We start from the raw sequence: 17,412 nt of genomic DNA on the forward strand, positions 1-17,412 counted from the left end.
TTTAGGTTCAGCTTTGTGTATGTGTGTGTGTGTGTGTGTGTGTGTGTGTGTGTGTGTGTGAGATATGGTTTATAAACAAAATAATAAAATGATGGTACATTTCATATCCCAAATGACTGATTTCTGGCATGATATATTTCAAGTCAATGATAGATATCTACTTATTTCTGTTAAAGAAGGCTATCACTTTTCTTCATTAAGTGGAACCTCTAAGAGCAGATTTGTGCAGAATATCTTGTACCCTTTGCTTGGAGAGCTTTTATTTAATGTATTTGAGATATTGGATGTGGTAAAACTCTCAAGGACTTGCTTATACATCTCAAATTTATTATTTCTCTTTAATTAAATTCACATAAGCTCTTAGGCAATTACATTTGCAAGAGAAATTTTTAAGTGATGAGAAAGATTACAGGGGGGGATATAGAAAAGCGAAATTTTCCAATACTGATTACATACTATTTTACATAAGACAAAAGCAGTGGGGAAGATAAATGCTTACTCACAAGAGATAAGATAGTTATTACCAATTAAGAAAATGCATTTGAAGCAATTACTAAAGGATAACAGCAGTAACTCCATTCATATTTTGAATTTCCCCTGTCTGCCAAATTGAAGTGTGGACCTCTACTCCATAAGTTACTGCGCTAAATTTGATTTCCCCCTTTTTTACATTAATAGGGCTACATATTAAGTTTTGAAAGCCTAAAGGACTTTCAATTTTGAAATCCAGAAATAAGCACTTTTATTTTGTTATTTTAATTTTTCTCTTCATGTATGTTTCCACATATTTAAAATTTGTTTTAAAGATTGAAAATCAAGATATCTTCTGATATAAATATTTAAAGAATAGAGGAGAAGAGCCAGGATGGCAGAACAGCATGGAAGTTTTTTGTGTGTTTCACTCCCATGAAATACAGCCAGACCAACACTAAACCATCCTACACACCTAGAAAACTGATTGGAGGATTAACAAAACAATCTGCACAACCTTAACCACTGATTTCAGCAGGTACGTGGCATGGAGAGGTGAACATGGGGAGAGAGAAGCAGGCGGCGGGCAGGGAGCTGCTTTTGCAGGCGGAGAGGATGGAGACTGGGGAAGGGAGTGAGAATACAGGAAAAGCACACCTCCCCAAAAGCAGCTGGAGAGAAAGTGGAAAATTGGAAACAGCTGCAGGGACTAAACTAAAACAGGAGAAAGGAGAAAGGAGAGGGTTTAAATTCCATTAAGACTGTAAACAAGTGGAGTGCAGAGTCTTTAACTCTGCAGCTCGATACCTTGTGGTGCTCTGGTGGGAAGGGCGAATCTCCGGGAACAGAGTGGGGTCCAGGAGGTTCTCGGGCCACACAGGAAGAAGCGGTTCCACTGTTGGAAGGACATTTGGTAGAGACTGTTGAAGCTACCTGGTCCCAGCAGACCCCAGAAGGTGGCAACATTTGCTGGTGCTGGAACAAGGTCGTTAAGGGTGAAGCCTGGTGCCAGATGTGTGTTGTGATTTTTCATAATCCCTGAAAAACTGCTGCTACACTACTTGCAAACTTTTTCTGGGGCAGACTGGCACCTGGCCACAGTCTTGAGACACCAGCAGCAGCAGGGTCCAGCAAGCATTCCTGGGTGCAGCTGGCATTCGGCCATTGCTTGGTGAGACCCTTCCTCAGAGGGGTGGAACAGGTCAAAGCTGCAGTCCTTCAGAAGTAAGGGGCCAGAGAATACAGGTACATCTGAGACAAAACTCGGGAGAGAGGTCGTGCCTGGGGCTTGGTCACAGACAGTGAAGAAAAAGCGGGGAGTGGACAAAAGCTGAAGACAGAGAACGGGTGCCCTATTGCTGATCATGGAGAACAGGGTTCCCATACTAAAGACTGGGTAGCTGGGTGACGCCATTTTCACCACTCCTGCGCATGCACATACACACCTATGAGTGCCACAACAATCCACTCCAGTAGGCTAGCAGCACCATCTAGTGGAGAGTGGATCCCTTACACTGAGCCCTGCCCACCAGGGCCAACCTCGCTCTTCAAGAACACAAGTCTCACCGCCTACTTAGTTTATGGACTATAAAGCGCTTCATAGTCTGACTTCTACAGGAAAATGAAGTAATTTCAGTTATATTTCAATCTGTGAGCAGGTCCATCTATTCAATTGTCTTTCTTTTTTTTTCTCTTTTACAATACTTTCCTTTTCTTGAATACAGAAAGAGAAAAAATTCATTTTTATTTTGAATTTTTATTAAAAATATTTTTCTTTAATTTTTTATACTATATTCTTTACTTTTGTGTAAATTTTTTAAAATTCTATTTTACTCCCATCATCTCATTTTAGACTACTTCAGTGGTTTCATTTTTTCAAATTCTCAAATGATTTCCTTTTTTCCCCTAAACCAGACCTGCAAGAAATTTTAAGGGGGACTCTCTGAGGGGAGAAAAGATGAAAAAAAAATATATATATATATAGAGAGAGAGAGAGAAATAAATAAATAAATACCAAAAGCAGCAACGACTAGAAAGGACCAAAGAACACCACCAGAAACTCCCAACTCTACAAGCATCATAATGGCAATAAATTCATATATTACAGTACTCACTCTAAATGTCAGTGGACTCAATGCTCCAATCAAAAGACATACAGCAACAGAATGGATAAGAAAACAAGATCCATCTATATGCTGTTTACAAGAGACCCACTTTAGACCTAAAGACACCTTCAGATTGAAAATAAGGGGATGGAGAACTATCTATCATGCTAATGGTCAATAAAAGAAAGCCGGAGTAGCCATACTTATATCAGACAATCTAGACTTTAAAATAAAGACTGTAACAAGAGATGAAGAAGGGCATTATATCATAATCAAGGAGTCTATCCACCAAGACGACCTAACAATTGTCAACATTTATGCACCAAATGTGAGAGCACCCAAATATATTAATCAATTAATCACAAACTAAAGAAACTCATCGATAGTAATACCATAATAGTAGGAGACTTCAACATCCCCCTCACAGCAATGGACAGATTATCTAATCAAAGTATCAACAAGCAAACAATGGCTTTGAATGACATACTGGACCAGATGGACTTAACAGTTATATTCAGAACATTTCATCCTAAAGTAGCAGAATATACATTCTTCTCCAGTGCACATGGAACGTTCTCCAGAATAGACCATGTACTGGGACATAAATCAGCCCTAAGTAAGTACAAAAAGATCGAGATCATACCATGCATAGTTTCAGACCACAATGCTATGAAACTTGAAATCAACCACAAGAAAAAATTTGGAAAGGTAACAAATACTTGGAGACTGAAGAACATCCTAGTAAAGAATGAGTGGGCTAACCAAGCAGTTAAAGAGGAAATTAAAAAGTATATGGAAGTCAATGAAAATGATAACACCACAACCCCAAACCTCTGGGACACAGCAAAGGCGGTCAAGAGGAAAGTATATAGCAATCCAGTCCTTCCTAAAGAAGGAAGAAAGATCTCAGATATACAATCTAACCTTATGTCTTAAGGAGTTGGAAAAAGAACAGCAAATAAAACCCAAAACCAGGAGAAGACAGGAAATAATAAAGATTATAGCAGAAATTAATGCTATCAAAACCAAAAAAAAAAAACAAAAACAAAAACAGTAGAACATATCAATGAAACCAGAAGTTGGTTGTTTGAAAGAAATAACAAAATTGATAAACCACTAGCCAGTTTGATCAAAAAGAAGGACCCAAATAAATAAAATCCACAATGAAAGAGGAGAGATCACAACCAACACAGCAGAAATAAAAACAATAATAAGAGAATATTATGAGCAATTATATGCCAATAAAATTGGCAATCTTGAAGAAATGGACAAATTCCTAGAAACATATACACTACCAAAACTGAAATAGGAAGATATAGAAAATTTGAACAGACCCATAACCAGTAAGGAAATCATTTAATAATAAAAAATCTGCCAAAAAACAAGAGTCCGAGGCCAGATGGCTTTCCAGGGGATTTCTACCAAACATTTAAGGAAGCGTGAACACCTATTCTCTTGAAGCTGTTCCAAAAAATAGAAACGGAAGGAAAACTTACAAACTCTTTCTATGAAGTCAGCATTACCTTGACTCCAAAACCAGACAGAGACCCCACTAAGAAGGAGAACTATGAACCAATTTCCCTGATGAACATGGATGCAAAAATCCTCAACAAGATATTAGCCAATTGGCTCCAACAATACATTAAAAAAATTATTCACCATCACCAAGTGGGATTTATACCTGGGATGCAGGGCTGGTTCAATATCCGAAAAACAATTAATATGATTCATCACATCAATAAATGAAAAGACAAGAACCATATGATCCTCTCAATAGATGCAGAGAAAGCATTTGACAAAATACAGCATCCTTTCTTGATAAAAACTCTCAAGAAAGTAGAGCTAGGAGGAGCATACATCGAGATCATAAAAGCCACGTATGAATGACCCAATGCTAATATCATCCTCAATGGTGAAAAACTGAGAACTTTTCCCCTAAGGTCAGGAACAAGACAGGGATGTCCACTCTTGACACTGTTATTTAACATAGTATTGGAAGTCTTAGCCTCTGCAATCATACAACACAAAGAAATAAAAGGCATCCAAATTGGCCAAGAGGAGGTCAAACTTTCACTCTTCACAGATGACATGATATTCTATATGGAAAACCCTAAAGATTCCACCAAAAAACTGCTAGAATTGATTCATGAATTCAGCAAAGTTGCAGGATATAAATCAATGCACAGAAATCAGCTGCATTCTTATACACCAATAATGAAACGACAGAAAGAGAAATCAAGGAATTGATCACACTTACAGTTGCACAAAAAAAAAATAAAATACCTAGGAATAAATCTAACCAAAGAGGTGAAAAATCTATATGCTGAAAACTATAGAAAGCTTATGAAAGAAATTGAAAAAGTCACCAAAAAGGAAAAAGATTCCATGCTCCTGATAGGAAGAACAAATCTTGTTAAAATGTTGATACTACCCAAAGTAATATACATATTCAATGCAATCCCTATCAAAATAACACCAGCATTCTTCACAGAGCTAGAAAAAATAATTCTAAAATTTGTATGGAACCAGAAAAGACCTGGAATAGTCAAAGCAATCTTGAAAAAGAAAGCCAAAGTAGGAGGCATCACAATCCCAGACTTCAAGCTATACTACAAAGCTGTAATCATCAAGACAGTATGGTACTGGCACAAGAACAGACACTCAGATCAATGGAACAGAATGGAGATCCCAGAAATGGACCCACAAACATATGGCCAACTATTCTTCGACAAAGCAGGAGAGAACATCCAATGGAATAAAGACAGTCTTTTCAGCAAATGGTGCTGGGAAAACTGGACAGTGACATGCAGAAGAATGAACCTGGATCACTTTCTTACACCACACACAAAAATAAACTCAAAATGGATGAAAGACCTAAATGTAAGACAGGAAGCCATCAAAATCCTCGAGGAGAAAGCAGGCAAAAACCTCCTTGATCTTGGCCGCAGCAACTTCTTACTCAATACGTCTCTGGAGGCAAGGGAAACAAAAGCAAAAAGTAACTACTGGGACCTCATCAAAATAAAAAGCTTCTGCACAGCGAAGGAAAACTATCAGCAAAACTAAGAGGCAACCGACAGAATTGGAGAGGATATTTCCAGATGACATATCAGATAAAGGGTTAGTATCCAAAATCTATAAAGAACTTATCAAACTCAACACCCAGTAAAACAAATAATCCAGTGAAGAAATGGGCAAAAGACATGAATAGACACTTCTCCAAAGAAGATATCCAGATGGCCAACCGACACATGAAAAAATGCTCAACATCACTCATCATGAGGGAAATACAAATCAAAACCACAATGAGATGCCACCTTACACCTGTCAGAATGGCTAACATTAACAACTCAGGCAACAACAGATGTTGTCAAGGATGCAGAGAAAGAGGATCTCTTTTGCATTGTTGGTGGGAATGCAAGCTGGTGCAGCCACTCTGGAAAATAGTGTGGAGGTTCCTCAAAACACTAAAATAGAACTACCCTATGACCCAACAATTGCACTATTAGGCATTTATCCAAGGAATACAGGTGTGCTGTTTCAAAGGGACACATGCACCCCATGTTTATAGCAGCACTATCAACAATAGCCAAAGTATGGAAAGAGCCCAAATGTCCATCAATGGATGAATGGATAAAGAAGATGTCGTATATATATGTATATATATACACACACACACACACACACACACACACACACACACACACACAATGGAGTATTACTCAGCAATCAAAAAGAATGAAATCTTGCCATTTTTAACTACATGGAATGAACTGGAGAGTATTATGCTAAGTGAAACTAGCCAATCAGAGAAAGACAAATATCATATGACTTCACTCATATGAGGACTTTAAGAGACAAAACAGATGAACATAAGGGAGGGGAAACAAAAATAATATAAAAACAGGGAGGGAGACAAAACAGAAGAGACTCATGAATATGGAGAACAAACTGAGGCTTACTGGAGGGTTGTGGGAGGGGGGGATGGGCTAAATGGGTAAGGGGTACTAAGGAATCTACTCCTGAAATCATTGTTGCACTATATGATAACTAAATTTGATGTACATTTAAAAAAAAATAAAAAATAAAACAAGGTAAACAAATTATATATAGAGAGTAATTTCCTATCTGCTAATAAAGCTACAGAAATTGGCTACAAAAATAAACAAAGAAAGAATAATTAGAAAGCATGCAAAATTATGTACACTTCAAATTTGATGATTTTATAATGTATTTTTTTCATTCTCATATGTAGATACTTATTAAAAGCTGCTTAACAATGTGAGTAGAGCTACAGATTTATAGCAATATTGTATATATTGTATTGTATCTATTATTTTGTTAGTGTTGTTGTTTACCCCTTTTTTTACTTCTTTTTTTAGAAATACTTTTTATTTTTATTTTTTCCCCACATTTTTATTTACATTCCAGTGAGTTAACAAACAGTGTAATACTACTTTCAGGTGTACAATATAGTGATTCAACACTTCCACACAACACCTGGTGCTCATCAAAACAAGTGCCCACCTTACTCCCATCTGCTACATCACCCATCCCCCTGCCCACCTCCTCTCTGATAACCATCAGTTTGTTCTCTATAGTTAAGATGTCTACTGTTTTTTAACCACAGCACATTAAAAACTTTTATTCTTCAATGTAAGTTAATTACTTTTTGTGTGCTCATTACCTTAAAGTGTTTATATATATATATATACACACACACATATATATAATATATAAGTATATAATATTATATATATGTGTGTGTGTATATATATCTGTATATATATACAGATACATACGTGTATATATACGTGTATATATAATCTGTATCAGTTTCTGTTCTGTAGATTGAGTTTGTACATATCTGTTGTGTACAAAATTGAATTCCAATCCTATACAGAAGTCTGATGCAGTCTAGATTGGACAAGACAGAGAAGCCCATGTTGTGGTGAATAACACGTAAGCTGTGTGGGGCCTCTTTGGCCAGCATCACAGCCGCTACAGTTGGAGCCATGTTAGGAAACACCAGTTTGTCATTCTAACTCTACTTTGTCAATAGCATGCGCTATTTTTCATTAATGGGACAGCAGAATAAAATATTCATCATATGGGAATGACAGCCTTCAAAAAGTTCTTTTTAATCATATGCAAATTGAAGTCTTAATAAGTTGACCATTTTTCCATATTTACCAGTTTTTAATAGCAGTATTTCACAATAATTTTAGGAAGTGTGCTTTTATCAGGTACCTTTGTGCCAATATTGACCCTCAGAATCTTAATTGTTAATTAAATTGAATTAATTTTTGATAATTCACCATGTTCATATCTATTACTATAGTAACATAAGGCATAAATCATGTATAACCAGATAATTTTCCACATGATAACTTGGGGTAATATCGAAATATTTTTCTGGAATATTAAAATGGATTTGATTAAAATAATACCATTTCTATTCTATATGTAATAAAACATGTAATTTCATATCTGAAATGGAAATTATTATTATAAAAATTCTGAGTTTATACTGATACTATTATACAGGCATAGACTTGGAATAGTCGTAAATAGTTTTATGATGGCATCATATGCCAAAATAACTGTTTTTGTTTTTTTTTTTTTTTTTTTTGGAGAGAGAGAGCATGAGCAGGGGAGAGAGGGGCAGACAGGAAGAGAGAGGGAATCCCAAGCATGCTCCATGTTCAGTGCAGAGTCCCACACAGGGCTTGATCCCACAATTCCAGGACAATGACCTGAGCAGAAATCAAGAGTTGGTTGCTCAACCAACTGTACCACCCAGGCACCACCCCCCCAAACTAATTTTTTTAATGTTTATTTATTTTTGAGAGAGAGAGACAGAGCGCCAGCAGGATGGAGGCAGAGAGAGAGAGGGAAACACAGAATCTGAAGCAGGTTCCAGGCTCTGAGCTGTTAGCACAGAGCTCAGTGCGAGACTGGAACTCGCCAATCCAAACCATGAGATCATGACCTGAGCTGAGATGCTTAACCAACTGAACCACCCAGGTGTCCCTAACTCATTTTTAATTCAAATATAATACACAAGGAACAATTAGATAGACATGGATAGAAACATTCCTGTACAGACAAAATGGTATGACTTTGAAGCCAACAAATCTGGCTTTTTTTTTTTTAATGAAATGCTTCATGTTTTTGCATGTCATCCTTGCACCAAGGCCATACTAATTTTCTCTATATCATTCCAATTTGATATTATGTACTGCCAAGCAAGCACCAAATGCGGCTTTTAATTCTGACTTTACTTCTAGCTCCCTTTGTATGATTTTGGTTAAATCAGTCTTCTTAGCTTCCATTTCTCATACTTAAATGGCGGGGGGGGGGGGTGGGGAATGCACCTTTCTTTATTGAATTTGAATATTATGATTGAAGGATCCAATTTAATATAACACAGCACTGTGTCTGTCATGTTAAAGGCACTCAAAAAATGTTCATTCCTCCAATATGTTTTTATTGAACTGATTGGATTTGAAAATCTATAATCTCTATGTTTTAAGTTATGGAGAATATTTTAGTTTTGGTAAGTGGTAACAAAACAACAATAAATTGTATTTAAAATATCAATGAGCCCTGATGAGTCTAAAGGATTTCTTAAGGTAGAAATGTTACACTCTAATCAGAAGTATGACCACCATGATAAAAACTGCTTAAAGGAAACACACGGATGGCAGCTCCATTTTTAAAATTATGCCTAAAGAAAAATTACTACATAAAACATAATTTCAAAGTATAATCATTTTACTTCCTCAGATTAACCAAAGATGAATGACGGCCATATTACTTTTAATGTGCAAAGAGATGCCAAAAAGGACATTTAAAATCACTTTCATCCATTAAGAGTAACATTAAATCTCAATGAAATTTAAGTTTTAATTTTATAATGCATCTCAATCTGAAACTTTCATTTCTAATTAGTAATTTATTCCTTTGAACTTCCTATCAGGTTGGCTGTGCCAATCTCAAGCCCTCGATTACAATTTGTCACTTACTCATTTCTGATGTCAAGATTCAGACTACTAATGGGCAGCCATGTTATTCTGCTACCTGGATGTACCAAAAAAAAGTCACTGATCTCAAGGACCAATAAAACTCTATATTTTATTGACTGCTTAGCATACTCCACTCAATAGTATTTATTGAGAACTTCCTATGAAGATATTATTTTGGTTATTACATGGTTACAAAATATGAATTAAGCACTGCCAGAATTAAGCATTACCAGTGAGCAAAGACCTTGGAATTTAGTGAGGGAGCTAAGGCAACGTGTATATAGATATGTGTTAGACAAAGCAGAAAGACATTATATCAATAAATCATTAGTAAAATCTAGGTTTGTGTTATATATGGAGATTAGTGATGTTTAGGGTATATCCAGGCAGCAGAACCCAATGGCTGTCTAACATAAATCTCACACAAGGAATTCTTCCTCCATCATTTTTTTTTTCCTTCATCATTTTTTGTGTGGCCTATGGGACTACCACATATATCTCTACCTCCAACTCTGTTTTCTATGCTAAGTTGCAGCAAACATTTCCAAACATATATTTTATTAGTAAGGAATGGTAAAATTCCAAGAGATTATAGGAAAATCAATAAAGTCAACTTACTAAAAATGTTTTTAATGAGGACAGCGATCTTGAATAGAATAAAATGGGATTTTTTTTTTCAAGCTATATGGGTACAAGTTTGGGTTGAATCGGTTTATGCCAAAATTATTGAGGAGTCAGGCTTCTGTTCAAAAAATCTATGTGTGATCTTTCAGGCCTGACCACAGGCAGTTACGAAAGTTTTGCTTGGCAGATATTGTAAGGGAGAGCTGCCTTTCCTACACCAGCCTCGGAGCACAGCCAATGCACGGACGTTTCTGGAGAAAGTTACAGTCAGGAACTCAGGACCTCTTGGCCAGCCATGCTCTTATCTGTATTACCAGCCTAAGTGCCTCCATTCACTACCCCCATCAGGAACCGATGTCAGAGACACCTGTGACAGACACCTCTGCTGAGATTTCTTTATGGGGAAAAGGATGGGGGAGGGACATGACACTTTTTTCTCCCTGGACTCTGTATTTAGTACTTTGCCACTCCTAGCCCTTACCTTTCCTTCTCCTCCTCCACCCAGGTCCATAAAACTACAGGATCCTTTTGTTCAGTTTCTCTTGGGAGTGATATAATTTTGGCTAGCGATCCACCATATCTGTGCTGATGCATCTGACCCTTGACTGGTGCCATTTGACGGAGAAAAATGAAACAGTGTGAGATTTGGCTTTCCTCTATTTAGCCTGTTGCTTATAATTTTGCACTAAGTGACTAAAGGGTTTCATTTTGGCGTGTAGTGTCAATGAGCTACTGTGACACCTGGCCACTCAGCAATCTCCAGCTCAACTTGGCCCTTGAAGTTGTCTACCTTCTTTGAGCCCTTCTTAGCTGTAAAACTGGGATGCTGATGCCTTTCTATCATAAGAGATGACATAAGTAGATTTCTTAAGATAAAACAGACATTCAATAACAGCAATCTCAAAACCATAACTATAACTGGAAACTTGAAGGATCTCCAAAACAGTAAATAACAGCGATTGAGCATATGAATCATGTTACACTTTGGTTAAGTTTTTATAAATATGAACATTAGATCTTGCATCTTCAAATTACACATATTTTCAACAGGATGTCATTAGATGACTTCAAAGTCAACATATTTATGTAAAACATATTCTAATTCCAACAAGAAACTAACTCACTTTTTACCAATAGTACTGGGTACTATGTGGTACTAATAGTACTGCGCAATAGTCACCAGGACCCAAGTTTTTGAGTCCTATTTTGTTCCTGCTTTTCCCCAGGACAATGCTTCATGTGCACGTATGAAAGAGACAGAACCTCACTTGCTATCTATACCTGTTATCTTAACAGGAATCTGACACAATATGTCATCCTGCCTATCCCCAACATTTCTGTAACATATTTGTTCAATTACAAACAAATAAGCAATACTTGAGCAAATGAATTCTTCACAGGCCAAATTAATAATTATCAGATGCACCCAGACGTTTTTCAGTATCAATTTAAAGGCAAGAAAATTTCATACTGTTGTCTTACATACTAAGAGCAAGTATGGCAGTGGAGTTGGTTGATTCTATGTCTTCTGAATATTATTTGTCCATTTCTGCCTCCATGAAATGTCCTTATAATTAACATTTATGCATATTACTTAGAATTTTCTGTTCCTTCAATCTCACAGTTTGTGAGTTCAGGCCCCACATCGGGCTCTGTGCTGACAGCTCAGAGCCTGGAGCCTGCTTCGGATTCTGTGTCTTCCTCTCTCTCCACCTCTCCCCCGCTCATGCTCTACGTTTCTCTCTCAAAAATAAATAAACATTAAAAAAACGAATTTTCTGTTCCTTCTAATTCTTCAAAACCAAAGTCTGAATTTCCCCATCAATTTTTTAGTCTACTAATTCATATTCCTTTCTTCTATCAATAATGCATGTGACCCACAACACTAATTTGGTCCTTGGTGTTGTGATATTTTATTCATTTAACAACACAATTATTATTCAAAATGCCATATAGCCTTCTTAGGCATACATAATTGCCACGATGTTTTGACTAGACAACTTTAATAATAAAAAATTAGATATATATTAGGAAGTATAGTTTCAAATTTAAATTGCTGCCTGAATAAACTTGGTAATTAAAGCAAGCTGTACGAGATTTCAGCATATTATATAAGTGGGGTCTTTCTTAGGCATTTCCTTTAAGTCTTGATTTATTCTTGATTTATTGTATCCTAACTTCTCTCATTTAAAGTTACCTCCAATTTAGAAATATATTGAAGTTTTATTTGACTCATATAAGATTTATTTTAACATGTGACAAGGTCAACTCCAACTTCAATGAAAACAACACTCTTCAACTGATCGCCATTCCACTGCACAGAAGTAACATTTTATTTTTAGAGGAAAATAGATTCAAAGAAACATGGTTGCCATGGTATAATTAGAGATAGGTGTGCACTGTTTCAAAGTCTTCAAAATTAGTATCATTTAAGGCTAATAAGATTTTTTTTCAAAGTAAATTACATGACCAAATATATCTTTCTGTTAATGTAATTGTATTCTTTTGATATTCCTCACTAGATAGTAATTTTTATATTCTACTCTAGGAATTTGTGTCAAGGAAAACATATTCTATGTAATATTAAGAGTCTGAAATAGAACATTTTCTGGATAATTATTTTTGTGTTTTTCAGTTAGAAGGTGAATATTATATTTTATTATGAAGTATTCATTGGTGTTATATATGCCTAACTAATTTACTTAAAAATTGATTTTTCACTTCTTTGATTATTAAAATATTCAGATATAATAGGATAAAATCTTATTAGTAAATGAACAAGGGAATTTAAGTCAGGACAAAAGGAATGGAGTAAATGTTCTTGTGAGGGAAGGAGAACTAAATCTTATTATTTTACTATTTATCTTGCATTACTTTAAAGATGTATGTTTCATTTAATATAATTTTTTCACAAATCTACAAGGCAAGTTGCTGGAATGTCTTTTATTTTCTTTACAAATAAAAAGGTTGTGATTTAGAGAGATTTCACTCCTTGCCAACCTTCAATTACCACGGCACTTTCACAGCAAACACTTCAGTGTTTCACAGATGCATATCTCTCTTGAGCCACAGATTATGTTAAAAGTCTCTGGATGTCTCAATACAGTAGAAGCAATTAAGTTCTTTCCACCCACCCCACCAAAGAAAAAAAAAAAAAAGCTGATTCTAACACCGAATGTTATCACTAAATAGTGTAAATAATAGCTCCCTCTTTTTATTCAGTTAAATTGCTGGAAGTAAAAAGCACATTTTACCAAAATATCCTGCTGGAGTGTGTAAGAACTGTTGATTCAGGCAGCTTAAAACACTGTTAGTGTAGCTTTAAAAGTGTTAAAACAGGGGTGTCTGGGTGGCTCAGTTGGTTAAGCATCTGACTTCAGTTCAGGTCATTTATTATCCCCTTCAGTTCAGGTCATAAGCTCATGGTTCATGAGTTCAAGCCCTACGTTGGTCTCTGTGCTAACAGCTCTGAGTCTGGAGGCTGCTTCAGATTCTGTGTCACCCTCTCTGTCCCTTCCCCACTCTCTCTCTCTCTCAAAGATGAATAAACATTAAAAAATAAAAGAGTTAAAACACAATTCTAGTAAAAATATAAAATGAACAGGAGACAAAGTTTTATTTATCTCATTAATGAGGAAACCAACAGGACAGTAGAGCTAGTTTAAAGTCCATTTGAGGAGCAGAGATTTGTATAATTTGGGAAAGTCAAACTTTTAACTTAAGTTTGTTAAGTTAAACACAAAAGTGATTAATAAACAATTATTTTGGAGTTATTTTTTCTATAGAACAAAAATCAATTGCGTCTCTTTTGGACAACATATATACAACTTAACAACACGCGTATTCAGAGTCTTTGTCCGAATAAGTAGTTAATGGACAAATGTACATCCCTAGAGAATTAAATAATCTTCAGGTGAGAATGTTAGCCCATACTTCAATATGGTATTGAGAAATACGGTATTGTTAAATATCTTTGTAACATCACTGCTACGTTGTTTCCAGCAATTGACTCTAAAGCATCAGGCAGAAGATGGCCCTCTAGTTGGTTACCTTAACCCAGAATATGAACCAATGTCACAACTAATCATTGTGATCATGTTTATTTCAGTTTCTCTCTCTCTAAAAGTTAAATTGTCCTTGTTCACCTCATACACTGAAGATTGTCTTTATTTCTGAAGCCAATTTTTGCCATAAATTAAGTACCTCTTATCTAGAATAATAGATGATATAATATGGCCCCTATTATTAATCATACATATTTTTTGGCTTTGTAAAAATTCATTGATAAGTTGTCCATGAAGCTCATTGAGCCTAAGTCATTAGACTTAAATATGCCATAGTGGAATAGAAATGAATAAAATAAGGGAGGATTTGATATCTGCCTTTGGGACAACAGCTAGTTAATTATTTTAGACAAAAGTTGTAAAATCACAATGCATTTTCCTCCATTGAAAGAAGGTTTTGTGAATCACAATGTCAGTATAAATATGTTTGAACATCGATTATATAAATTTAAGAGTTTGTTAGAGTTCTCTGTCATAAATATAATTCATTTTCAGGAGGAAAAACAGTAATTTACAAGTAATTGCCAATTAACATGCTTCACTAATATAACTGATTTCACACACCTCTGCATCAACTTCTTGAGTGAGCAAAAAATTTTTAAGAAATGATGTTCTTTATTAGTAGTGTTTTTATGTCCTTGCCTTATTTTAATAGTGTATACTGTTAGGAAGAAAATATATGATAAATCCCCAACCTCTGAGAAAACCCTGCTAATTGAACAGAAATAGCAAATCCTTTAAGGAACAACAACATTGGATTTTACAACTTCTTTCTTTTTGGTTAATCATTTCTCATAGTCTTCTTAAATTTCTCTATCTAAAACACTGAGTACTCACAAGTATACTATTGGTAGCTTCTATGAAAACTGTTTCAAGACAGAGATATCTATGATACTATTTCTTTATTTTATTTTTTTATTTTATTTTTAAAATGTTTTTAATGTTTATTTATTTTTGAAAGAGAGACAGAGACAGAGTGTGAGTGGGGGAGGGGCAGAGAGAGAGGGAGACACAGAACCTGAAGCAGGCTCCAGGCTCTGAGCTGTCAGCACAGAGCCCAATATAGGGCTGGAACTCACAAACCATGCGATCATGACCTGAGCCGAAGTCTGATGTTTAACTGACTAAGCCACCAAGGCGCCCCCTATTTCTTTATTTTATATTAAACTATAAATTTTGCTTCTTGTACAAAAGGAGAAAGATTAAGAAAATAAGAATCTACAATTACTGTTAAAGTGATTGGTTGTCTTTCTGTATTAAAAAGTCTGCACCTATTATGCCTTTAATTAGATAAGAAGATTTTGATTTTGAACCCTATGATTGTTGGTGGCTGTGAAGCAATTATACCATAGAATTTCTCTTCGGTTCTTTTAAAATAAATTGTGTAGTAGATATAGCTCTTAAATCTGGTCATTATTTTAAAAAAAATTTTTTTTTCAAGGTTTATTTATTTATTTTTTGGGGGACAGAGAGAGACAGAGCATGAATGGGGGAGGGGCAGAGACAGAGGGCGACACAGAATCGGAAACAGGCTCCAGGCTCCGAGCCATCGGCCCAGAGCCTGACGCGGGGCTCGAACTCACGGACCGCGAGATAGTGACCTGGCTGAAGTCGGACGCTTAACCGACTGCGCCACCCAGGCGCCCCAATCTGGTCATTATTTAAAAGGTTAGGAAGAAGTTAACTATAATTAGAGGGCAATGGAAAGTCTACTGTGAAATGAATGGTATATATTTTAGGAGGTCTGTAAGATCAGTTGGCATAGGTTATATATCCTTTAAATTGTGCTTGCTGTTCTCCTTTGCTATGAAACTAAAAAGTTGTTTAAAATTTTATAGATGTATTATTTGTTTAAATTATAGTTCTATCCACAAATATGGACCAAGGTGACTGGACAAAGATAAACTATTAAGAGAACAAAGATTATTATCAAAATGATGCACTTAAATATCAACTTAGAGGTGCCTGGGTATCTCGGTCTGTTAAGCGTCTGATTGTTGATTTTGGCTCAGATCATGATCTCACGGTTCCTGGTTTTGAGCCCTGCATCGGGCTCTGGGCTAACAGAGCAGAGCCTGCTTGGGATTCTCTGTTTCCCTCTCTCTCTCTCTATCCCTCCCCTCTTCTCACTCTCTCTCAAAATAAATAAGCATTTAAAAAATCAACTTGGTGGGGGGTGGGGTGGGTGGCCCAGTTGGTTAAGTGGCGGACTTTTGGTCTCAGCACAGGTCATGGTGTCACAGTTCAGGAGTTTAAGCCCTGGGTCGGACTCTGCTCTGGAGGCCCGCTTAGGATGGAGCCTGCTTAGGATTCTATCTCTCCCTCTCTCTGCCCCTCCCCAACTCTCTGTGTCTCTCTCTCAAAATAAGTAAAAAATAAACTTAAAACAACTTAAACATCATGTTGTGTACAGGTATAGATAATGTTGGTTTCTCTTGTGTTGTGAAATAAATAAGTTAGTATACTGTTTTAGAATGATAAATGTCAATGCTTGGTAAATATTAAGTATTCATCCAATGTTATTATTGTGTTATATGTTGTAAATGTAAATGTATACATTGATAATCAAGTGCAAAAACCTAATTTTCTGTAATATATTCAAACCTTTTATCAAATATTCATATACTGAAGCCCTTTATTAATCTATTGTCCTTGCTTGTTTATGCACAAGGGACTTGCAATGCATTAAATATACTATGCTATCTCAAGCCTGATATATACTCTTTCCCAGTATACCTATCTGCCACTCCTTCATCTAGCTCTCGTCTAAATTGCAAGACTAGTGTATTCTTAGAAGTCTTCTGAGACTCTGTAACTTAAATTTGGCTTCCCTTTTCTATTCCTTATATATTTGCACATAAATATACAAATGTACATATACAGATGGTCTCCAACTTACGATTTTTCAACTTTGCCAGGTGTGGAAGTAATACACATTCAGTAGACCCGGTACTTTGATCTTAATGTTGATATTTTCCTGGGCTAGCCCTGTATAGTACTAACACTTCTGGTGACGCTGAGCAATAGCCGTGAGCCACAGCTTGCAGCCAACCACGCAATCACCAGGGTAAACAACTCGTACACCGGGGTAAACAAAATTGTCCGTACCCATACAATCAT

General features: G+C 36.0%; 1 protein-coding gene and 1 non-coding gene across 4 annotated transcripts in view; both read right to left on the reverse strand.

Moving 5' to 3' along the window:
• Positions 1 to 17,412, reverse strand: part of FSTL5 (follistatin like 5) — a 730,171-nt gene that overhangs the window by 227,856 nt on the left and 484,903 nt on the right. The gene's annotated exons all lie outside the window — the stretch shown is intronic.
• Positions 8,727 to 8,832, reverse strand: LOC124521413 (U6 spliceosomal RNA). The gene has a single exon (XR_006964508.1). It is a non-coding gene; the product is annotated as a U6 spliceosomal RNA (small nuclear RNA).

This window comes from Lynx rufus, unplaced genomic scaffold, assembly GCF_022079265.1.
Source record: "Lynx rufus isolate CCGP_SWC_20201006 ecotype Redwood Valley unplaced genomic scaffold, mLynRuf1.p SCAF_3, whole genome shotgun sequence".
Classification (NCBI taxonomy): Eukaryota; Metazoa; Chordata; class Mammalia; order Carnivora; family Felidae; genus Lynx; species Lynx rufus.